The sequence below is a fragment of the Pleuronectes platessa genome, chromosome 5, assembly GCF_947347685.1.
Source record: "Pleuronectes platessa chromosome 5, fPlePla1.1, whole genome shotgun sequence".
Taxonomy (NCBI): domain Eukaryota; kingdom Metazoa; phylum Chordata; class Actinopteri; order Pleuronectiformes; family Pleuronectidae; genus Pleuronectes; species Pleuronectes platessa.
In genome coordinates, this window is record NC_070630.1 from 27083407 (window position 1) to 27106007 (window position 22601).

The 22601-nt window shown below is 40.3% G+C and overlaps 2 long non-coding RNA genes across 4 annotated transcripts; one reads left to right on the top strand and one right to left on the bottom strand.

Moving 5' to 3' along the window:
- The first annotated feature begins 13591 nt into the window (after positions 1 to 13591).
- Positions 13592 to 15854, top strand: LOC128440618 (uncharacterized). Of its 3 annotated transcripts, XR_008338545.1 has the most exons (5): positions 13592 to 13663; positions 14072 to 14251; positions 14864 to 14950; positions 15078 to 15142; positions 15713 to 15854. It is a non-coding gene; the product is annotated as an uncharacterized LOC128440618 (long non-coding RNA). The 3 variants fall into 3 exon arrangements; XR_008338544.1 differs by having other exon boundaries at positions 15078 to 15854; XR_008338546.1 differs by lacking the exon at positions 15078 to 15142.
- A 4309-nt stretch (positions 15855 to 20163) lies between these two features.
- Positions 20164 to 22304, bottom strand: LOC128440592 (uncharacterized). The gene is made up of 3 exons (XR_008338543.1): positions 21671 to 22304; positions 20965 to 21051; positions 20164 to 20837 (listed from the first exon to the last, which is right to left on the bottom strand). It is a non-coding gene; the product is annotated as an uncharacterized LOC128440592 (long non-coding RNA).
- Between the last annotated feature and the right edge of the window lie 297 nt (positions 22305 to 22601).

Here is a 22601-nt window from a genome sequence, read left to right on the forward strand (position 1 = left end):
ATGAAAACATTTCTTATCATCGTGTTCATTATTATTGTTATTGGTTCACTTTGTTTGTTAAATTTCCAGACATGCTGTGTTGCTAAGCGACAAGCCCTCCCATCCTTATGAAAACAAAGATAGCTTTTCTATTACCAGCAGAGCAATATAATAAAAAGGGACAGACAAACACATACACACACAACTACTGTTATTCAAGCCTACACATTTGGCAATTAGCTTTACATTGACATTCATTGCAAAAGTATAATTTTATCTTAAATACCTGCTGCTCCACATTCTGTGCTGGAATATATGAAGCTTATGAACTGAGTGATACATTTGCATTATAAATGTACTTATAAAAGTGTAAGTGTTGCTATGTGTTTATTGATAAGAATACACCTTATAAAAGTCTAATATCTTGTGTGTTTTGTTCGTTTTTGTAGTTGTTGTTTTTTTGTCTGTGTGTGATGTGAATAATTATAATAGTCTGCTATTGAAAATCAACATTTCAAGAATGTATGAGTGAGAAATGGATGATTTTCTGCCAGTGTTTTTCATGACATCTGTTTGCACAACATTAATCTCTCCTGCATCTGTTTTCTGCAAAAATGGAACAATCTGCTCCTTCCTCATTTACAAGCTGCATCAAAGACACTTTGTGCATTCAGTACCTTTCGCCTTTAACATCACAGTTCCCTTGACATGTGTAAGTAGCTCAAGAATAAATAATGAATAATAGTAATTAAACAGCTAACACACAGTAAAACTAGCTGAAGCTGCTGTTTTCCTTTGACAGATGAGCAGTGTTTTCATCTTGACAGGAGAAATTAAAGAAGAAATGTCAAATGGACGGTGGTCATGATTCAGATCAGCAGGGGGCACTCTTATGAAAGGAAAGAATGCCCCTGTGACTTTCAACAGGGATGTAATGATGAATTTAGGTGGTGGAAATGTGCTAGGCCTAGGGAGCTGATGTGTTTGCCTTTCGTAGTCCTAAGGTTTTCAGAGAGAATAACTGAATTGCGTCAAACGCTTGTTTGACGCTTATGCGTCAAACAGAATTGTTTGACGCATAAGCAGGCCCACTAAGATTTAGAGTTAGTGCATTTCATGCCGCTGGCTGGGAAGCTTCCAAACTTAAAACAGAACGAAACTGCTTAGACAATGATTCTTGAATATGGTGACATAAACTGAGATCCCGAATGTCTGTGTGATAAAAACAGTATGATTTGATCTCTTCTAGTCTTCCCCCTGGCCTTCACATATAAATAGATGAATAGCATTTAATGAGGTTAGTCGAGCGAGATGTCTAATGAATGTAGCAGCGATCAAAACATTCCTTTCTCTTTATACAATGTGAAGTACATGCAGGAAGAGAATGCCTAGACTGCTGACACTCTTGAATTAATGATTTTATCATTTATATAAAAAATAACAATAAAGTATAAACAAACAATAGCAGTTCATAACCCTTTATTAGGGCCCGAGCACTGACAGGCACTGACAGACTATTGAAATTGTAAAGATTATTATTATTATTTTTTTCAGGCAAATTAATACCAAATTAATTACCAAAATGTGCAGAAAATTAGAAAGTTGTGAAAAATGGAAGAATTTTCAATGGGCGTGGCAAAATGGCTCAATGGTACCCCCGAGACCCCCGGAACATGTTCACATTGACAGATCTCACAAAAATCGATACACATGTGTATCATGACCAGACAAACCAAAAAGTCTATAGGTGCAATTGGAAAAACTTAACAGGAAGCCTGCTATTTTGCATTTAGTGGCCATTTTCCACATTTTTACTTTGAGGTACTTGTACCAGGGCTTACATCAGATCAACTTAAAATTGAGATGAGTGTCATCACAACAAGATGGAGATACAAACTAACTCAAAGATCGATTGTCTGGCATACAGTGTGACCGTGGCGTGTCGTCAAAGTTTGATTACATGCCATTAAAACCGATGTTCTGTTTCTCGGACATACATGGACCATGAATCCTTTTATGCTGACCCGTAATGGAGAGTGGGGATCCTTGCTCTGAGAACGAGAGTGAATTAAATGTTGAAGGAGATTCTGCTATTGATGAAAAGCCTGATGAAGATGAAGAAAACTGTACATCTTTCACCTCTGTGGCCTTCCGCTTCCGAAAGGCGAGGTTTTTATTCACTGCTGTTGGAGAGAAGTTGAAACTATCTCTAACTATTAGATACTCACTGATTAAAAATGACTGAGAAAAATGTAACTGTTGAGTGTAAATGTTTACTTTGAAACTTTCAGGCGTATGACAGACCTACACCGCTCAAGCACTCGTCCTCAAAGGTAAACCTCAATGAAGGAAATATCCAGGAGGCTGCTGAAAGCCTTGATGAGGAGCAAGTCATGCCCTACAATGAAAGAAATGTTGAGGAGGCTGCTGAAGACCTGCCCCATACTACCAACACCATGAGGTTCATTTTCCAGAGAGAGAATGTGACAGCTGGAGAACGAACTGGAGAAGCTTCTCGATGAGGTTGGAATAATTATCAAAGTGGTTTTTTTTAACCATGCTTTCATTTGTTAAGTAGTTTCTAACTAAGAGTGTTTAGTGGAATTACATTCCATGTATGACCTCCTTTCAAATTCCGTTGTATAAAATGAAAGGAAAATTGCCGGGCTGTCAGAATAAAAACGGCTTTCCCTTTCTTCAGCAGATTTATGAATTTGTTTATGTATAGCTCTGGTGGACTACAGGGAAGCTGCAATGTATCAGCAGTAATCGTTCTGCTTATTGACCTTCTCATGTGAGCAGATATTTGTCTTCGGACTTTCAGAGGAAGCTTGAGTACCCAGAAAAAAACCGTCCAGACATGGTGGGAACATGCAGACTCTACACAGAAAGACCAGGTGAACTGGGAATTACCTTCTTGTTGAAAAGCAGCAGTGTCATTTTAAATAATAATAATAAAAAAAAAAGCATAAATAAATAAATGCAATAATGCTGCAACTCCCCATGCTGCCGTGCGGCAGCAAAGAACTGACATCAACAAATATAACTGCCTCCAACCCCGAATTAAGGGCAATACAGTCCGACAGTCGGGGAGGTCATGCACTGGATGAAATTAGCTGAGTATTTCCAATTTTACCTTAGACCTGAACTCCCTTTGTTAAGAGTCGGGGTCGTATATGGTCCTGCCCCCTTTGCAGTTTCTCCTTGGCTGAATGCTCGAGAGGCTTTTGAAGCAGTTTCCTTCATATTCAATCAAATGTGAATGAGGTGTTAACAGTAGCAGAAAGAAAATAAACACCAACTTGTCGTGCCCAGACACCTCGAGATTAATAAAGTCTGTGAACATGCAGCCCACTGTCGTTCTATTGTGAACAAAATGCGCCTCTTAAAAATCTGGTCAAACCCTGTCAACCTTGCATACTATCAGTATGACAAAGTGCAAAAATAAGTCCAGGAATAAATGCTTTCTAAAGAGATTCAAATTTAATACCATGCAGCGCGAAGAGAGAGACATTTTTAAGGCTTCACAGTGAAAGCCTGTCTCCCTTAATTTACAAAGTGAAAGATTCACTCCCTGCACGCACACATTTCTTACTGTACACCCATTTCTGGTGAGATGAGATGGGAGCACTATGCAGAGCAAGAGAGGAGAGTGGCGATGCTAATAGCTTTATCTCAGAGACTGAAGCAGCATCTTACTACTCGCACTGAAGAGGTTTTTTACTTTCCTGGCAGTTCCTGGCAAGGTTCAATATTTCTTTATATTCCAACTAAAGCCATCGGTGAGGAGAGGACCCTATAAATTAAATTAAATGAAAATTGATGGAAATGGTCACCAGGTGAGCTAATTATCAGTTTGGCTGAGTGAAGGTGCATCTTGTGGTAATTAGTTGATGAGTGTAGCCTATCTAGACCTCCTGTCGAGCCGCAATCAGCAAGTCTAAACCACATGGAAAACATCAGTCAGTCCCATGCTAGTTGTGTGAGCCCAACTTCCTTCCTAATGTGAATCTAGTGAGAAGGGTGATGTTGAAATGTAATTCAGAGAGCAATAAGACTTGGTCATTTTAAATTCTGTGGATTAACATAGTGATGCATTACTTGCCTTAATCCCAATCTACACGTGGCCTTAAAATGCATTATGGGTGATCACATCGTGTTTAGGTAACGCTTGACCATATGAATATAAATGTATAAATGCATCCGAGATACCCAGAAGACGGATTTTTTTTCCAGTCACCAAAGCTGGGGTGGTCAGGGAGATAAGACGTTTTCAGATTTCACCCAGAGAATTGGGTCCAGACTTTCTGTGGAATTTGTCTTTCACACATGAACAATGTGGCAGGACATTCTCTGCTCAGACAAGTTCACAACAACACAGCAATCTCCAGAGTTATCGGTTGAGGGCTGGAGCAGCAGGTAGAGGCAGGATGTAACGTATAAGTGTTTTTTTGTTTACGACGTCAGCGGCTTCAGCCCTTATCACCAGAGGCTCTCTTGATGTCTTTGTCTGTGTGTTCTATGTGTTTTTATCCTGAGATTTGTGTGTCTGTGTGTGTGTAATCAGAACAACCGTTTAGAGAGCAATTTTATGTCCCAATCTGACTAAGCGAGAACTAACTGAGCCCGACCCACACGCAGTGATAGTGGCCCAAACTTTGCCAAGCCGGAAGTTTTCAGTGCCTTTCAACAAAATGAAATAGATAGCCCAGCCTATAGTTTGAACTTTTTTTTTATCAGAAGCCATTCTCAATGAATCAGGCCCGGTACACACATGCTAATCTTGATACAATCTGGGTACACAGTTCACAGCAGCTTCAGTTAGTGTCTACATGACCTCACAGGACATTAAAGGGATAGTTAATCCAAAAATGAAAATTCACATATTATCTACTCACCACTGTGCCAATTGGGGGTTAGGGTGAAAGTGTTTGAGTCCACGAAACACCTTTCCTTTCGGGGTGAACTATCCCTTTAAGCTTATTTCATTATGAACTTTTAGTTAGGGTTGGTAATCTTGAAAACATGCAACAGACACATGGCACATGGGCGCGCTCGTCAATGCTGCGCCCCCAAAACACAGGAACGTGCACTGACTTAGAAATGTTTTCAACCACTACCCCTTGTGACTCTGTTTCAAGCGGCAAGATAAGCCTCGAAAACAAGGGCTTGGGTTAGGGGTATGGCCAAGGCGTGAAATGGGATTGGGCCTAAGACTATGTGAACAGATATAGGTCCCTACAACATATGACATGTTGTCTGTTGTGTGTTCTGTCTAATACAGAAGTCTTCAACAGGGGTTTCGCGGAGGCACTGTGGAGGGGTCGCAAAATTTTAATATAAAACAAAATCTTATACAATATATATAGTATGGGGGTCCCTGCTCCATCTCTCCACCAGTTTGGGGGTCCTTGGCCTGAAAAACGTTGTGGACCCCTGGTCTAATACAAAGACAGACCACACACACATACACACACACACACACACACACACACACACACACACACACACACACTGCTACTGCTACTGCTGTGACACTCGATTTAAAACAACCTCCTCTTACTCTAATAAAAGTGTCACTCTCTCTGTTAATAAAGCCTTGTGCTGGTAAACACACAGCCTCCATCACTGCTACTGGGTTTGAGTCGTTCCCAGGATTGGCTTCTTTTTCCATTTGATACAATTCAGTTCAATCCGAAGTAAAGTCACAATAAAAAAAATGAAAATAAAGGAAAGTAACCAGACAGTAAGGACTGATATGGAAAATTAACACACACACACACACACACACACACAAACACACAACATGAAACTGTCATACAATTCTGTCCAGTCTGTCTACTAACATTGCCAGCTGACCAACAGACAGTTAGGCACCTACACTGCATCTGTTTGGACTTTGGGAGGAACATATTTACATCCCATCTCAGTCAAAGATGTGTGTGTTTTTTTTATCTAACAATCTTGTCATTACATTTTCTATCGCATGCAAATGTGTGATCACGATGTTCAGCAGTATGAATATTTAAGAGGAAATATTTCAAATCAAATTCTCTCTTTTTAAATTCAAAAGGGAAGTTAAACCTTGTTTGACAGCACTAAGCTTGACACTTCACACCTGGCATTAGAATGTGTCTCTGCTGCCGTCTCCAGTCATCACCTGTGATTGGATCTCACTTCAACACTCTGTATGCACATAGACACAAAGATTAAGATTAAGATGCATTTATTAGTCCCAAACACATGCACAGGCACACTCATGCAGGTAGGGAAACTTAACCTCTGCTTTTGACCCATCTGGTGCAGGACACACAGAGCAGTGAGCAACCATGTACGGCGCTCGGGGAGCAGATGTTGGGGGAGTAAGGTGCCTTGCTCAGGGGCACTAAACAGGGTAGGGAGACTGTTGGATTTTTGGACAGATATATCTAGGTTCGTCTTTTGTTGTCTCTCCGTGGAGTCGAACCAGAGACGAACCAGAGACCTTCTCTGCCCATAGTCCAAGTTTCTGCCACTAGACCACAGCCGTTTGTGAAGATACGCTGTTGTTTTGAGTTAATTTAACGCAACAGTTTTACTCTATTGCATACACGAACAGCTGTGGACACCACAGACTCCAATAATATACGTAATAGTAATATACTCAGATTGGTCCGCTAGGAGGACACACATTCCGTACATGCACTTTGTGATTGGTGTATATATTTGGGCTGCCTTTTTCTGTCCGAACCTGTCCAAGTACGAGAGGAAACTACCCGAGCCCGATCCAAACCTGACTGGCATTCTGTTTTTAGTTTTTCTTTCTGAATCCCACGCACACCTGATGCAGTTAATGCTGCTGAAATGAGTTTGTGTTAGAGAACCTGAGCCAGAGTAGGCCTTTCTGGGGAAAATATCACCCTCACTGATATCCGGCCGGTTCTGCTCTGCTTTCCAATAACCCCTCCCTCGTCAGAGAGGATGCTGATTGTGAAATGGCCAAACCTTCTAAATTAGATTAATAGCATGTAGAGAAGCTGTTTATGTGGTAATATGTATAATATCTGCAAACAAATAATGTAAATTTGATAATGGTGGCATACTGTTCCAAGTGACTAAAAAATAAACTACTGGCCAATAGACTTTGGCAAGAGGAGAGAATAATCATTTATATAAATGTGTGGATGAAATAAGGAATAGTTGACTGAAAATGTAATATAATGTAGTTGTGTCAGTCTATAGATGGCGGACCAATGTTGATGCAAATCAGAAATTCATTGACAATGTACAGATACTATTCACATGTCACTGTTAATAACATGCCACATTTATTGTTCGCTTGACAGGCTTCTTTAAATAAAAGGTTATGGAATAAAATAAGAGCATGATCACTTCTCCTGCATCGCTGCACCACCGCCTATAGCCTGAACCTTTACTTTAATGTTGTCACATCATAAATTTGATTAACCCAAATGATTGTTGTCCTTCTTATAAACTGGCATCAGAAATCTTTATCAATCAGGTCACAGACTCAGGATGGGTTTTGTTGCTCCATTTAAAAAAATGACTGTATGTTTTTCTTATCTGAAGAAAAACACCATGCTTGGGAGAACAATAACAAAACAGTCGCAGAGATCACAGGGGATTTGAAGTTACCCCTCGACTTGAATAAATGATTCATGTGTTTTAGCTTTTCTCATATCTCTCATTAGTTTATCATACATAACTAATTCAGTTAAGTTTCCAGAGTTTGGAGTTACAAGAGGATAAAGTCAGTGGCTGGGTACATATAGAAAGGAAACATGATTTAGCCATATACACACTGAGAGAGTCCCTGTGGATACGCTCGACACAGCACTGTCACTTTGTCTTGGTTATGTCTGACAGCACTACCATGTAGACAAATTCCACCAGCATGGATAGGCCATTGTAAATCAAATGAGGGGGAATAAGCTGGTTGATCCCCATCTAATGAGTCCTATCCAGTTTGAGAGCCAGACTGTGATACCTGAGGAAAACTCTACACAGATAAAAAAATAAGACAAGCTCTGTTTTTGTAATAGCTTTCCATGCATCACCTGCTTTTATTAAAGAATAATGATGACATATCTCTGCAGATGCCACACAGGAAATGAACCATTTTAAAAATTCACAATATATTCTACAAATGTGCCTGTGGATCTCAACAACTTCTCTCCGTAATTGGCGTTCCGGATTCTCTGCACTCACCCAGCGTTATGAATAAAATGTTTCTCGCTTTAGATAAAAGAACACACTAGACTAGTGCTGTTCATATTTCTTAACTGGGAAATTGTTTTGGTCAACCTGAAATCAAATTTCACAAATATGTATTTTTAAACCGAAAACAGCTATTGTCATGATCAACATCACTTATGTTGATGAATGATGGTGATTATTCAAAGCTTATTAATATTGAACATATCATGTGTCTAAGTTGTCCCACAACTTTTTAGATTTTAACATATACTGGTTACATTACGTTTAGTTAGCATTGCTAGAGAGATAAGCTTGAGCATGACTGCATCATATTATTTTCATTCACAGGCGTCTGCCTCACCCAATATTAGTTAGACAACAGCGTTTTTCTCTGGTATTTGACAAATTGTTGATGTAGACTTTTCAGAGATATTTTGATTTTTAGTTTTTTTTAAACATAGGGGAAAATAAAAGTCTGCAGTAGTGCATACAAGCCATAAAACACATTTGTCCCTTCAATAGAAAACTATCATTCCCAGGACTAGTATTATAAGTTTTGATCAGATCTTACACATCTTGCTTTTGATGCAAATCATCAAATCATCACACTGTCACTGAACAATGTTGTTGCACAGCCATGTGTCTAATTTGATTATTACAATAACCAGTGTGTTGAGAGGAGTCTATTTTAAGCTTCTGTGTCATTTCCCTGGCTTCTGGTTCAGTGTGAGTAAGAAGCACTTGGAAGACTGAAAATCCACATATTGATATTATCTCTTCTGTGCTTTCGCCTCCCTGTGCAGAGTAAAATATTGATCCCGCTGGACCAATACTGACCACACTTTTTTAAAATGTAAGGTTCAGTGTCAAAATATCTACCAATTACATTGAATCTCATTATTATTTCACCTAGAACCTTAATGATGATGTATTTGCAACATGTATCATCACTGTGTGGTGCAACATAATGCAACGTTTTACTGCTCAGAAAATAGGATTATTTGAGTAGCTGCCATTAGTGGAGACCATTCATGCTCATGCTATCAGCAGCTGATAAGCAGATTAGTGGAGGGGGTAGGGGAGACGTTGAAAGTGGTTGCTTGCTTAGATAATGTGCCAGCTACTCTGAGAAGTGTGAGCCACCAAGGCTGATAATGAAAAGCAGCTGAGCAAGAGGTACCATATCAATTTACAGATTTAGGCACATTTGGGAGCGGGCGGTGAAAAGGCAAATTACTGGCTCTCTGAGCAGATCAGGAGAGGAGATGAGCAAGCTTGATACCTAACAGTCAGGAAAAATACATGTCTTTACCTGCTCTAGCTGGCCACTCATAAGCATTTTCACAATACCACACAGCAAAACTGGTCAAGTATATTCAGTAATAAGTCTGTATTTTTTTTCCACACGGGCGAACCTCCCAAGTGTCATCATTCCTCCTGGTATGTGGGCTGGATGTTGTGTGGCAGTGTCGGCCCAATCTGGGCAAAAGCAATTTGCTATGTGGGTTGTTAAATATATTTTTCAGTTCATCAGCCAATGGTGGAAAACCAAAAAAATTACTTTGGAGCCTGTTTGATATTTTCTGTTTGTGACAGTTAACTCCAAGTTGTTTGTCTTTATGCTGTCAACGTCTGAACAACAATGCTGACACAACATACTGTACACACTGCATGCAGTGAGACAGTACTATAAGGAATGTCTGCATTAACGTGCAGATGTTTCAATTGCCAGGTTGCTGAATCTCTCTAATGACCGAGAAACTGACTGGATCTCAGTAGAATACCGAGAGAGAACACATGGTCCTTTCAGCCATCTGGAGTCACCTTGAAAGGTAAAGATGGTAACACACACACACACACACACACACATACACAGAGAATAACCATCCTGATCTCCAGAACACTCACAATTATTCATGTGTAAATGCTACTACATATATAAATGTTTTGAATGTCATCGGGTACTGTATCAACAGAGCATCAAAATCTTTTCTTTCTACCAGTAACTTTAAGACATTTCAGTCAGACCACTCACGTTCGAACATTTATTGCAACATTACAACAGATTCAGTATTTGGCGTCTAGGCTCCAACTTAATCACTCCCCCATATGATTCCACAGGAATTATGGGAGTGATGAGCAAATACTTGTAACCCCCCCGTTGGAGCCTACAGGTGGATGCTGGGGTGGTGGAGGGACTGAAGCAACTGGTGGCAATACTGCAGCAGCAGTGCGAGCAATAGGGGTTGATGGGAAATGTCTCTCTAGTTAAATAGTCCACCTGATAAGGTGGGTGTGTATTATAGATGGTTGTGGAGAGTGAGGTAAGTCACATGATGTATGTAACATTATTGGCGCAGCACAGCTCGATTTGCCTGCCAGAACTAGCTCGCTGGCGTCGCCACATTTGGGACATTTCAGTCGTAATTTAAAGAAAATAATGACTGTAAAATCGAAAGCTTTTACATAAGGCCATATTAAAAAAAATTATGTTTTTGTTAAAGTGCACTGCTCTTTAACAAAGTTAAAGTACAACTGCTCAACTCTGATGCTGCAACTCACAAATATCCAAGTGAAAAAAACTATTTTTGAGAAAATATTCTTCATGTATGCAACTCTCAGCAACATATTCAGATTTGTGGATGTGTACAATGTTGTCCATGACTTAAAATTCTTTGTTGAAGGTGTGTGAAAGTGTCTTTGCACCTTACTTGTTGCAGAAACTGCAGCAAAATGTATTTCTTCTCTGAATCCTGACAGAGGATTTGTACCCACAGTGAGGCAGATTTAGAAAATGTGTAACCGAACCATGTAACCATTTGTAATAATTTTTCTCTGGCTTAAAATATCCTTACATTATTATTAAACTACAAATTATTTTCCTAAAGGTAAAAATTAAATTGTGAGAGGGGTTTTGCCCAAAGATAAGTCGGGGACCTCTGATATATCAACTGCACTTAAAGTAAAATTTTTAATTAATTTACTTTACTTAATTAACTAAAAGAACTTTGAGCTATAACTTTTCTCTATCATCATTGAGTTAGAGTTATGAAAAGTGGTCTTGGCAGAAGTTTATATGTTGTGACAAATGAATAGGAATTATAATTAATTTTATTTTATTATATTTTAAAAAAAATCTGACAGAGACATCTTCTAGAGGGTAATCACATTTCCTGCTATGATGACTATATTTGTAGAAAATTATTTTCAGCAGGAACTCAAACTAATCACAGACAGCTAGTGTTAGATGAGACTGTTTTTTAGTGAGCTATCACCCAACTTAAAAAAAGGATCTCTCAGTCAGACCCTTTCCTGCTGGTGGGTTGTTAATCTTTCATTTAACAAACTAGAAAACTAAAATACATCATTTGAAAATCATGCGATCTCTTAAGTTTAGTGAAATTTGACCAATGGCCACATGCCACCAACTTTCATAGTTTAAACCATAGACCAGGGTGGCCCAACTTTTATACCCGAAGGCCACATACAGAAAAATATACGAAGGACTGGGCCACTCGCTTGACGTGATCCGCCGCCACCGTGCCCCACGACTGTCGACCGGGACGGACTGTTGATAGTGCCCCTGTACGGGGCGGCGGGGTCTGCGGCGATATCACCAGAGAAACCAAAGAATCTAATGTGCGCGCGAGTCAGAGGGCTTGTTTCGAAACCCGTGGCCAAATGAATAGGAGAGGGCCGGCGCATGCTGGCTGAGGTGGGATCCCGGCCCCCCGGGGCTCCATGCACACCACCGGCCCGTCTCGCCCACACCGTCGGGGAGGTGGAGCGCATGCTGGATGAGGAACTATGGAAAATGCAAATCAAATTTTCTCCCCGCGTACCGCCTGAACTACTCCCCGTACCCCCCCAGTTTGGGAACCGATGGTCTGAGAGACAGCTGGCAGGTAAGGAGTAAGGTGGGCACCAGCTGGTGTTTAAACTAAGAAGTGCAATACAGTAGGCCGTAGTCCATTATATTTTAAGACTTTGATATGGGCCGCAGTTTGGACACCCCTTCCATAGACTGTAAATAAAGATGGACGACACCTCGCCACATCCTCCCACTATCCAAAAGTGAAGCGTATATTATATATCCGCCATCTTGCCCATTTGGAGTCAGAGTGTGCACAGTAAAGTAATCGGGGGATAGAGTTGTTGAGTGAGGTCCCATCGATCAGTCTCAGATGTCAATCATGATATTTCACCCCATTTTTATAGCATCAAATAAGTAATTAAAGCCAAACTTACTGGAAAATTAACGTCAATGTAATAACCTAAAATGACAGAAACCATCTTCCATCTTTTTTTGGTACATATCCCACACATCAATATGGAGGAGGGGGAATATATATACCTCCACTGCAGCAGGCCACCAGGTGGCGATCACAACGCTTTTCTTTCCTTTCTAGGAAGCTATCATGAGCTTTCATTATCTACGGTCTGTGATTCAAACACAATACGGCAACAAAACACAAAACAGGCCTTTTATGAATGTCCCATGTTACCAAGAGAAAGGTACATCTCCTCTTGGGGATAGAAACCCCCTATTGGCATCTGTGCTGTTGCTTTGTTCTATTGCTGTTTCATGTAGAGCATGACTCAGGCAAAGGGTCATCAGGAGCGTATTCTTCAGCATCATGTGCCGAGCTCAGGTTATTTAGCAGGATTTACGAGCTTTGACGGTGACCTTTGAAAAATTCACCGACGTATGCATGTAGGGTCTGACGCAGCCACTGGTGAAAGCATCCATTCGTCTCACAATAGTCCTTCCCACTGTTCACTGCCTGATGGACAGACAACCCAGTCTCATCAGAAAACGTTCAATGGCAACGTTGGTCCACTTGGAACGACGTTACCATCTCACAATCTGGACTCTCAGATTGTGAGATGGTAACATTTAGTCCTCCCATTGTTTTGCATTGGCGTGTTCTCACGTCACGTGACTCTCAAGCTCCCGTCTGCGGAGAGGAAAAGATGGCAGAGATTCCCTGTTTTTTCAGATAAAAATATAATTTTGTAACTTAGTTTGGGCATAAAAATACATTCTGACACCATTTCTAGCGAGAAATGTGCTCTTTGCTTCCACAGTCTTCAGCCAGTTCGTGCTTATGATAAATATTTTAATAGTTATCACGCATGTTTTTATCGTTGCTATGATGGTTGCCATGCCACCACGGCGCAGCTTGGTGTTTAAATCACAGTCCCTGCGTGGTGTCCTTCAGTGAACGTGAATGTTATTCATGTTATATAATAGTAATATTTGAGGATAGATTACATCTCTAAGGAGAAGGATCCTGCGAGTATGTTCATACCGAGGCCGGCCCGAGTGCGCGGCCGGACCGAGTGCGCGAGCGGACCGAGTGCGCGAGCGGACATGACGTGTGGCTGTCGTAAAAACCCTATTTGTAAACAACCAGTCCTTTAACTCAGCGCTGCGTCATAAACACGGAGCGCTTGGAAGACCACGATGTCATCTTCCTTCTGTCAGGTAAGTAGTTTATTGTTTTTAAAGATCGTTACGATCTAGGTTTACAGTCCGAGTGCGGAGAGACTCCGTCAATCCACACTATGGACGCTGTTCATCAGCTAATACGCCATTGTTAGCCACATGCTTCAGCCCACGGTAGCCTGTGCTACCTGGGAGGTGAATACATGGTTGTTGAAACCAGTTCAAGACGCTTAGCTCATCATTGAGGGACGCTACAATATAAATATAAACATGAATTTGATTTATGAATGCTTTAGATTAATAAGGAGTGTATTTGTCTACCATTACTCCACAATATCAGATCAATTTGGTTTAATGTATAGTATGCAATATGACAATGTTTTCATGTTATGGAGTTGCGATTCATTTTATAAAACAATTGCTATGTTCTGTTTTTTAATCAAGCAGGATCAAAGTGAAGCTACAGGAGTTTCATTAACGTCAACAACTTGGACCGAACAGTTTGTTTTGCTTGATGAAGAGCAGGAAGGGCAGCCTGGAGAGAAAGAGAAGCCGGGTTGAGCCCACTACCATCATCCACGTACCACGAGGAAGATGAGGGAGAGAAATGATCCTACCATTAAAGAGGTACTTTTAAGTTATATACCAGAAAAACCATTTTATATAATTTGCCAAATATACATTTTTATTAAATCCCCGCTTGCTGAAATACAAGTTAATATCACACTGAAAGAATTTTGATCAATCATGCTTCCCTGCTGTGATTGTTTAACTGGGAAAACAACTTTTTCCACAGGAAGGCAAGTAAATTTAAGGAATACATGTGCAAAGTTTTCCTCTGTTATGTATAATGATGACCCCCATCAAACATAATGTTAGCAATATTTACACCTTTTAATTTATACTGTTTATTTCTGTCTACATGTGTGAATTTGCCGTCATTAGTTTCAGAAAAGAGCGATGATGTATCGGTCAGTGGGCGGCAGCACGAGACTCCGCAAACTAGTCTGTAAGCAAAGTAGACGAAGGCATCGAGGTTGCGGCCTGCCATCATTGTTATTTTGCATAAGGGACTGAATATGTTTCATGCAGAAATATTAGCATTTCCCTTATATCTACCAAAACTGCTTGTTTCACAGACTGCAGTTTTGTTTTGATCCGATGTGGTGTGCAAATACAACCGTATCGGCAATGGGTTGTGGGGCATTAACATTTGTAACTCTAATTTTGTTTTGACAGACTGTGAAAAGAACGTTGAGAACATCACCACTCTACAGGAAGACACAGTCCAGTAATGGGTGTCAGAAGTTCAGTAGTGAACGACAGGTACTGTGGGAAAATGTGTGTCATTGTTGTACAATGTCCTTTGACTCTGTTTAAACAAGGTCAACACAAAAAGGTTTGATTGTAAACTGATATCGGTACGAATTCACGTTATTCTCCTCTTCAAAAGAAACAAACAATCAAAATTACCTGCAGAAAGCCCTTGATGGACGCTTCAGCTGCATCGTCAGACTGGTGAGACAGCAAGATGCCAACTTTAATGCCAATTTATTTGTGTAACATTCTGTGACCAAATGTATAGATAACTTTTTGTAGATTGTAAAAATAGATAACCCATTTATTACAAAAAAACGACACCAGAATTACCGCACTGCGTTGTATGACTCCGCTAACCAGAGCAGTGTCCGTCTACATATTTCTACATATTTTCTCTCATATAAATGACACTGTATCTCTTGACAACTGAAACCATAAGATGAGGTCAGTGTGGCCTTGACCTTTTTACTTTAAGACAAATACAAAGTTAGACAATCCGAAAACATGCAGTTATGCCTCCGTCGACTCGCTATTGCAGAGGCATTAAAACCGTAGTGTAGTAGATTGGATTTTATTGGTGTTACATTGGACATCTTGTATGGGTACACCAAAAAATATATTTGGTTTCACATTCTAGATGGCAATAAGCAGAGTCATCAACTCAGGAAAAATATTTCTGTAGAAAAGAAAGCCTTGTATGTGTGTGTATGTATACATACACACAAACGCACAATTGAGACGTTTTTGTCTTTTATCATATATTCTCAGGCAGTACTGATGCATTTACTGAGACGGGACGTGAGGGCCTACTCTGCGTGCTCAGAGTTCAAGCCCAGCAGGCTGCAGCGGGCCTGACATATTCTGGAACAGCAGCACAGTCTTTGGATGACTCCTCTGAAGATGAAAACATGGCGAGGTACTTCTCCAATGCTGAAGAACTGTGAGGGCTGTGATTAGCTACACTCTCTTGCTACAATGCTACTCATGCTACTCCCTGGCAGCCTTAGGAAGGCATTAGCTTGCTGTGTGGTAGCTGTTAGCTTCAGCATTTCTAGTTTTTAGTGGCCTGTCTGACGTTTATGTTTAAAAAAAAAAATCAGAGGGAACCATCTTCATAATTTAACACTATGGTTTGTTTGTGTCCTTCAGTTCTTCTCAAAAGAAGCAGTACAGGTGTGCTTCAGCTCCACGGTCCCTCCTGCAACCTCCGCTCCTGATGCTAACCTCATGTCTCCATCACACCAAGCAGCAGACCTGGATTGACAGACCTTTCTCCAGAGCTGCCCCCTCCCTCTTGTAGCAGGATGGGCCTTTAATTAGTGCTGCAGTACCGGCCTATCACGGTTGGTTGCGCTGTCTATAAAGGTGAGTGGTTGTGCACTGGGAGCCCTCTTGCCTTGGAGCTCCAGACTGCCCCGCCTCCTGTTATCACCGCACCTGGCCGCCTCACCTGATCGCCTTTTTTTAGCTGGGTCGTGCAGCTCGCCGTTGTTTGGTATGTACTAGTTGTTTGCGTCTGTGTACCTTCTAAACTTTGCACAAGTCCTCAACATTGGCTTCTATCCCTCAGGCAGTTCATTGGCCGGGTCTTCCTTCTCCCGTATCGGCCCCAATTGTAGGGCATGCGAGTGTTTTCCTCCTCTGCCGGTTGCAGCGGGGAGCGATCAGCTGATCGATCGAGTTGCACGTAATTGTGCTGCTCGATGCGAGTGATCCCCTTCCTCCCCTTTGATGTTCATTCAACTCCTGACGGTATGTGGATAAGATGACGCTAACTCAAGTTACCACAGTTGTTGTTCAGCTTCTAGAACAAATGTATTTTTCTATGGCAGGGTTGACGTGTGTGTGGGCGGTTTCTGCCAGCACGTTTCCCCCCCTCTTCACGCTGCTGTTGGCCGGCTGCTGTTTTGCCCACTGGCTTATATAGCCAACACATCCATCCTACTCTGCATCTCCTACTGTGCTGTACCTGCCACCGAGTATGGTGACTGCTGCCTCATCCTCAGTCTCATCTTAATCTATTCAGTTAACCGACTTCTAACTGATCTTATTGATGATATTATTTGTGTTTTGTGGTTTGCTTTGCATGTTTTTGGTTTAATTCCTTTTCTTAGTTATTTTGGTTTGGCTTAATTGCTTTACCTATTTATTTGGATTTATCAGTTTGGATAAATCTCCATTACTTTTGATTTAATTTCTTTGTTAGTTTTCTTTTGTTTGCATTTATTGAGTTTGTTTAAGTTGCGGGTTGAAGTGATTTAACCCTGATTTAAACCCCATTTAGTTATTTGCCCTCCCTTTTTTGTATTTTGTGTGTGTGTGTTCGCTTTAGTGTGGTTGGGTGAACATATTTTATTGCGAAGTCATGTTTAAAGATTGTATATATTAATTAAAAGGAATTGAAATTGTATGCTGGACCCAGTCTCAAGCTTTCATTAGTAATGAACTTGTGTGCTTTAACTTTAAGGTTAATCTAACTCTCCAGGTGAAATTCCTGGGGTGGCGTTGCTGGCAACTTGTCACTAGTTCAACTAAAACTTCATCTTATTGGTCCCTCGAACGTCGAATGCCACACTCTGAAACCCCCCTCTCCAAAACACTATTTGTGTAGTTTTTAAAGTATTTTTTGCATGAGAATTGTTGATCATATCATTTCCAGCAGATGCCTTAATATAATGTTTGTGCACAATAAATGACATTGATCATAACATAATGGTATTTCCTTGCACTTCTACACCATGATATTGGCAGATAAGATGCTGATTATATTAAAGCAGTGAATGCTCTTCTTTAAGCAACATAAACAAACAATGATCCAATGGATCTGAAGTAGAATGGGCACATTACATTCTGTAGAGAATGCCTCAGTTATGGAAGTCAGAAAATAACTTTCTTTATCTGAGGTTCCAGTCATTTATAGTCACAGCAAAGCACACAGGTCTGGTTGTCTAAGTGTTGCCCATATCATATTGTTTAAGATGTGTAACATCAAGTTTGTGTTTCAGTGCAAAATTAGTCATTAGTCAAGAGTTCACCCTCTTGTTTACACTAAAATTAGGTGACCCAGATGTTTCACAATGCAATCTGATAAGGTCTTATGAGAAACATTCTTAACATTAAAGAAATCAACACAGAGGATAGCAATAGATGTTTGACTTTAATCCGTAGCTGATAATCAGCGGCCTGACTTATTCAAACACATTAATACTACAATGAATGAGGCAGGGGTTTTCCATCAGAAATCATTTCTGGGACATTAATTTAAAAGATCTCCAGTATAAGCAAATGTGTTCTAAAATTGGTTTACATCCAAGTGTGAGGCTGTCCTGGCACATGGAAATAAGATATATATATATTGTTTGTATTAGCTTTCCCTCAGTTTAGTACTTGCACTTCTTGAAAAGCTCTATATAAATAAGATGTATTAATGTTTATACATTGCCCTCTAGTATATGTTTTCCTAAAAGTCACTGTAGATACAGAAATAACAGTATGGTTCAGGTGACAGTAAGTGGAAGCTGAAGGTAATTTCCATGTGCTCAAGAGAAACATAACGTGAAGATATAGTTGATTTCTGATAGAAGGCCCTGCCTCATTCATTGTAGTATTAATGTGTTTGAATAAGTCAGGCTGCCGATTACCAGCTACTGATTAAAGTGAAACAGTTATTGCTATCCTCTGTGTGGATTTCTTTAATGTTAAGAATGTTTCTCATAAGACCTTATCAGATTGCATTGTGAAACATCTGGGTCACCTAATTTTAGTGTAAACAAGAGGGTGAACTCTTGACTAATGACTAATTTTGCACTGAAACACAAACTTGATGTTACACATCTTAAACAATGATATGGGCGCCACTTAGACAACCAGACCTGTGTGCTTTGCGGTGACTATAAATGACTGGAACCTCAGATAAAGAAAGTTATTTTCTGACTTCCATAACTGAGGCATTCTCTACAGAATGTAATGTGCCCATTCTACTTCAGATCCATTGGATCATTGTTTGTTTATGTTGCTTAAAGAAGAGCATTCACTGCTTTAATGTAATCAGCATCTGCCAATATCATGGTGTAGAAGTGCAAGGAAATACCATTATGTTATGATCAATGTCATTTATTGTGCACACACATTATATTAAGGCATCTGCTGGAAATGATATGATCAACAATTCTCATGCAAAAAATACTTTAAAAACTACACAAAGTGTTTTGGAGAGGGGGGTTTCAGAGGGAGGGGGCAGCTCTGGAGAAAGGTCTGTCAATCCAGGTCTACTGCTTGGTGTGATGGAGACATGAGGTTAGCATCAGGAGCGGAGGTTGCAGGAGGGACCGTGGAGCTGAGGCACACCTGTACTGCTTCTCTTGAGAAGAACTGAAGGACACAAACAAACCATAGTGTTAAATTATGAAGATGGTTCCCTCTGATTTTTTTTTTTTAAACATAAACGTCAGACAGGCCACTAAAAACTAAAAATGCTGAAGCTAACAGCTACCACACAGCAAGCTAATGCCTTCCTAAGGCTGCCAGGGAGTAGCATGAGTAGCATTGTAGCAAGAGAGTGTAGCTAATCACAGCCCTCACAGTTCTTCATCAGTGAAGAAGTACCTCGCCATGTTTTCATCTTCAGAGGAGTCATCCAAAGACTGTGCTGCTGTTCCAGAATATGTCAGGACCGCTGCAGCCTGCTGGGCTTGAACTCTGAGCACGTGTGACGGTCTCTGTTTTGCTCTGCTGCTATTTCTATGTATTTCACTGGAGTCAGGTTTAATGGAAGCAGTGTAACTTTATTCTGCAACCTGCAACATATATGGGACAAACAGCCACAGTCATCGATAGCGAGAGCACCTGCTTCTCCGTAACACGTGGTCGTATAGTGGTAGACAATTTATACTTTACAACATACCTGCAACATATATGGGACAAACAGCCACAGTCATCTACAAAAGAAAGTTGCATATTACTTTACAGGTTTCATACACTAAATTAACCATAAGCAACTAACTAAAACACTAACACGAAAGAAAGACAAGCTACCGATGAGAGCACCTGCTTCTGAGATAAAAACAAAGTGCGCCAGACTTAATCCCCCAGAAGCTCCCGCGATAGGTTTTCAAAATAAAAGACACGGCAAAATAAAAGAAATACATAATAACAGTGACTGCTGTCCCACATTGAACAGGATTTAACAAACAACATATTTACACCGTTACACACGCAGAGTAGGCCCTCACGTCCCCTCTCAGTAAATGCATCAGTACTGCCTGAGAATATATGATAAAAGACAAAAACGTCTCAATTGTGCGTTTGTGTGTATGTATACATACACACATACAAGGCTTTCTTTTCTACAGAAATATTTTTCCTGAGTTGATGACTCTGCTTATTGCCATCTAGAATGTGAAACCAAATATATTTTTTGGTGTACCCATACAAGATGTCCAATGTAACACCAATAAAATCCAATCTACTACACTACGGTTTTAATGCCTCTGCAATAGCGAGTCGCCGGAGGCATAACTGCATGTTTTTGGATTGTCTAACTTTGTATTTGTCTTAAAGTAAAAAGGTCAAGGCCACACTGACCTCATCTTATGGTTTCAGTTGTCAAGAGATACAGTGTCATTTATATGAGAGAAAATATGTAGAAATATGTAGACGGACACTGCTCTGGTTAGCGGAGTCATACAACGCAGTGCGGTAATTCTAGTGTAGTTTTTTGTAATAAATGGGTTATCTATTTTTACAATCTACAAAAAGTTATCTATACATTTGGTCACAGAATGTTACACAAATAAATTGGCATTAAAGTTGGCATCTTGCGGTCTCACCAGTCTGACGATGCAGCTGAAGCGTCCATCAAGGGCTTTCTGCAGGTAATTTTGATTGTTTGTTTCTTTTGAAGAAGAGAATAACGTGAATTCGTACCGATATCAGTTTACAATCAAACCTTTTTGTGTTGACCTTGTTTAAACAGAGTCAAAGGACATTGTACAACAATGACACACATTTTCCCACAGTACCTGTTGTTCACTACTGAACTTCTGACACCCATTACTGGACTGTGTCTTCCTGTAGAGTGGTGATGTTCTCAACGTTCTTTTCACAGTCTGTCAAAACAAAATTAGAGTTACAAATGTTAATGCCCCACAACCCATTGCCGATACGGTTGTATTTGCACACCACATCGGATCAAAACAAAACTGCAGTCTGTGAAACAAGCAGTTTTGGTAGATATAAGGGAAATGCTAATATTTCTGCATGAAACATATTCAGTCCCTTATGCAAAATAACAATGATGGCAGGCCGCAACCTCGATGCCTTCGTCTACTTTGCTTACAGACTAGTTTGCGGAGTCTCGTGCTGCCGCCCACTGACCGATACATCATCGCTCTTTTCTGAAACTAATGAAGGCAAATTCACACATGTAGACAGAAATAAACAGTATAAATTAAAAGGTGTAAATATTGCTAACATTATGTTTGATGGGGGTCATCATTATACATAACAGAGGAAAACTTTGCACATGTATTCCTTAAATTTACTTGCCTTCCTGTGGAAAAAGTTGTTTTCCCAGTTAAACAATCACAGCAGGGAAGCATGATTGATCAAAATTCTTTCAGTGTGATATTAACTTGTATTTCAGCAAGCGTACTTTGGGGATTTAATAAAAATGTATATTTGGCAAATTATATAAAATGGTTTTTCTGGTATATAACTTAAAAGTACCTCTTTAATGGTAGGATCATTTCTCTCCCTCATCTTCCTCGTGGTACGTGGATGATGGTAGTGGGCTCAACCCGGCTTCTCTTTCTCTCCAGGCTGCCCTTCCTGCTCTTCATCAAGCAAAACAAACTGTTCGGTCCAAGTTATTGACGTTAATGAAACTCCTGTAGCTTCACTTTGATCCTGCTTGATTAAAAAACAGAACATAGCAATTGTTTTATAAAATGAATCGCAACTCCATAACATGAAAACATTGTCATATTGCATACTATACATTAAACCAAATTGATCTGATATTGTGGAGTAATGGTAGACAAATACACTCCTTATTAATCTAAAGCATTCATAAATCAAATTCATGTTTATATTTATATTGTAGCGTCCCTCAATGATGAGCTAAGCGTCTTGAACTGGTTTCAACAACCATGTATTCACCTCCCAGGTAGCACAGGCTACCGTGGGCTGAAGCATGTGGCTAACAATGGCGTATTAGCTGATGAACAGCGTCCATAGTGTGGATTGACGGAGTCTCTCCGCACTCGGACTGTAAACCTAGATCGTAACGATCTTTAAAAACAATAAACTACTTACCTGACAGAAGGAAGATGACATCGTGGTCTTCCAAGCGCTCCGTGTTTATGACGCAGCGCTGAGTTAAAGGACTGGTTTGTTACAAATAGGGTTTTTACGACAGCCACACGTCATGTCCGCTCACGCACTCGGTCCGGTCGCGCACTCGGGCCGGCCTCGGTATGAACAAACTCGCAGGATCCTTCTCATTAGAGATGTAATCTATCCTCAAATATTACTATTATATAACATGAATAACATTCACGATCACTGAAGGACACCACGCAGGGACTGTGATTTAAACACCAAGCTGCGCCGTGGTGGCATGGCAACCATCATAGCAACGATAAAAACATGCGTGATA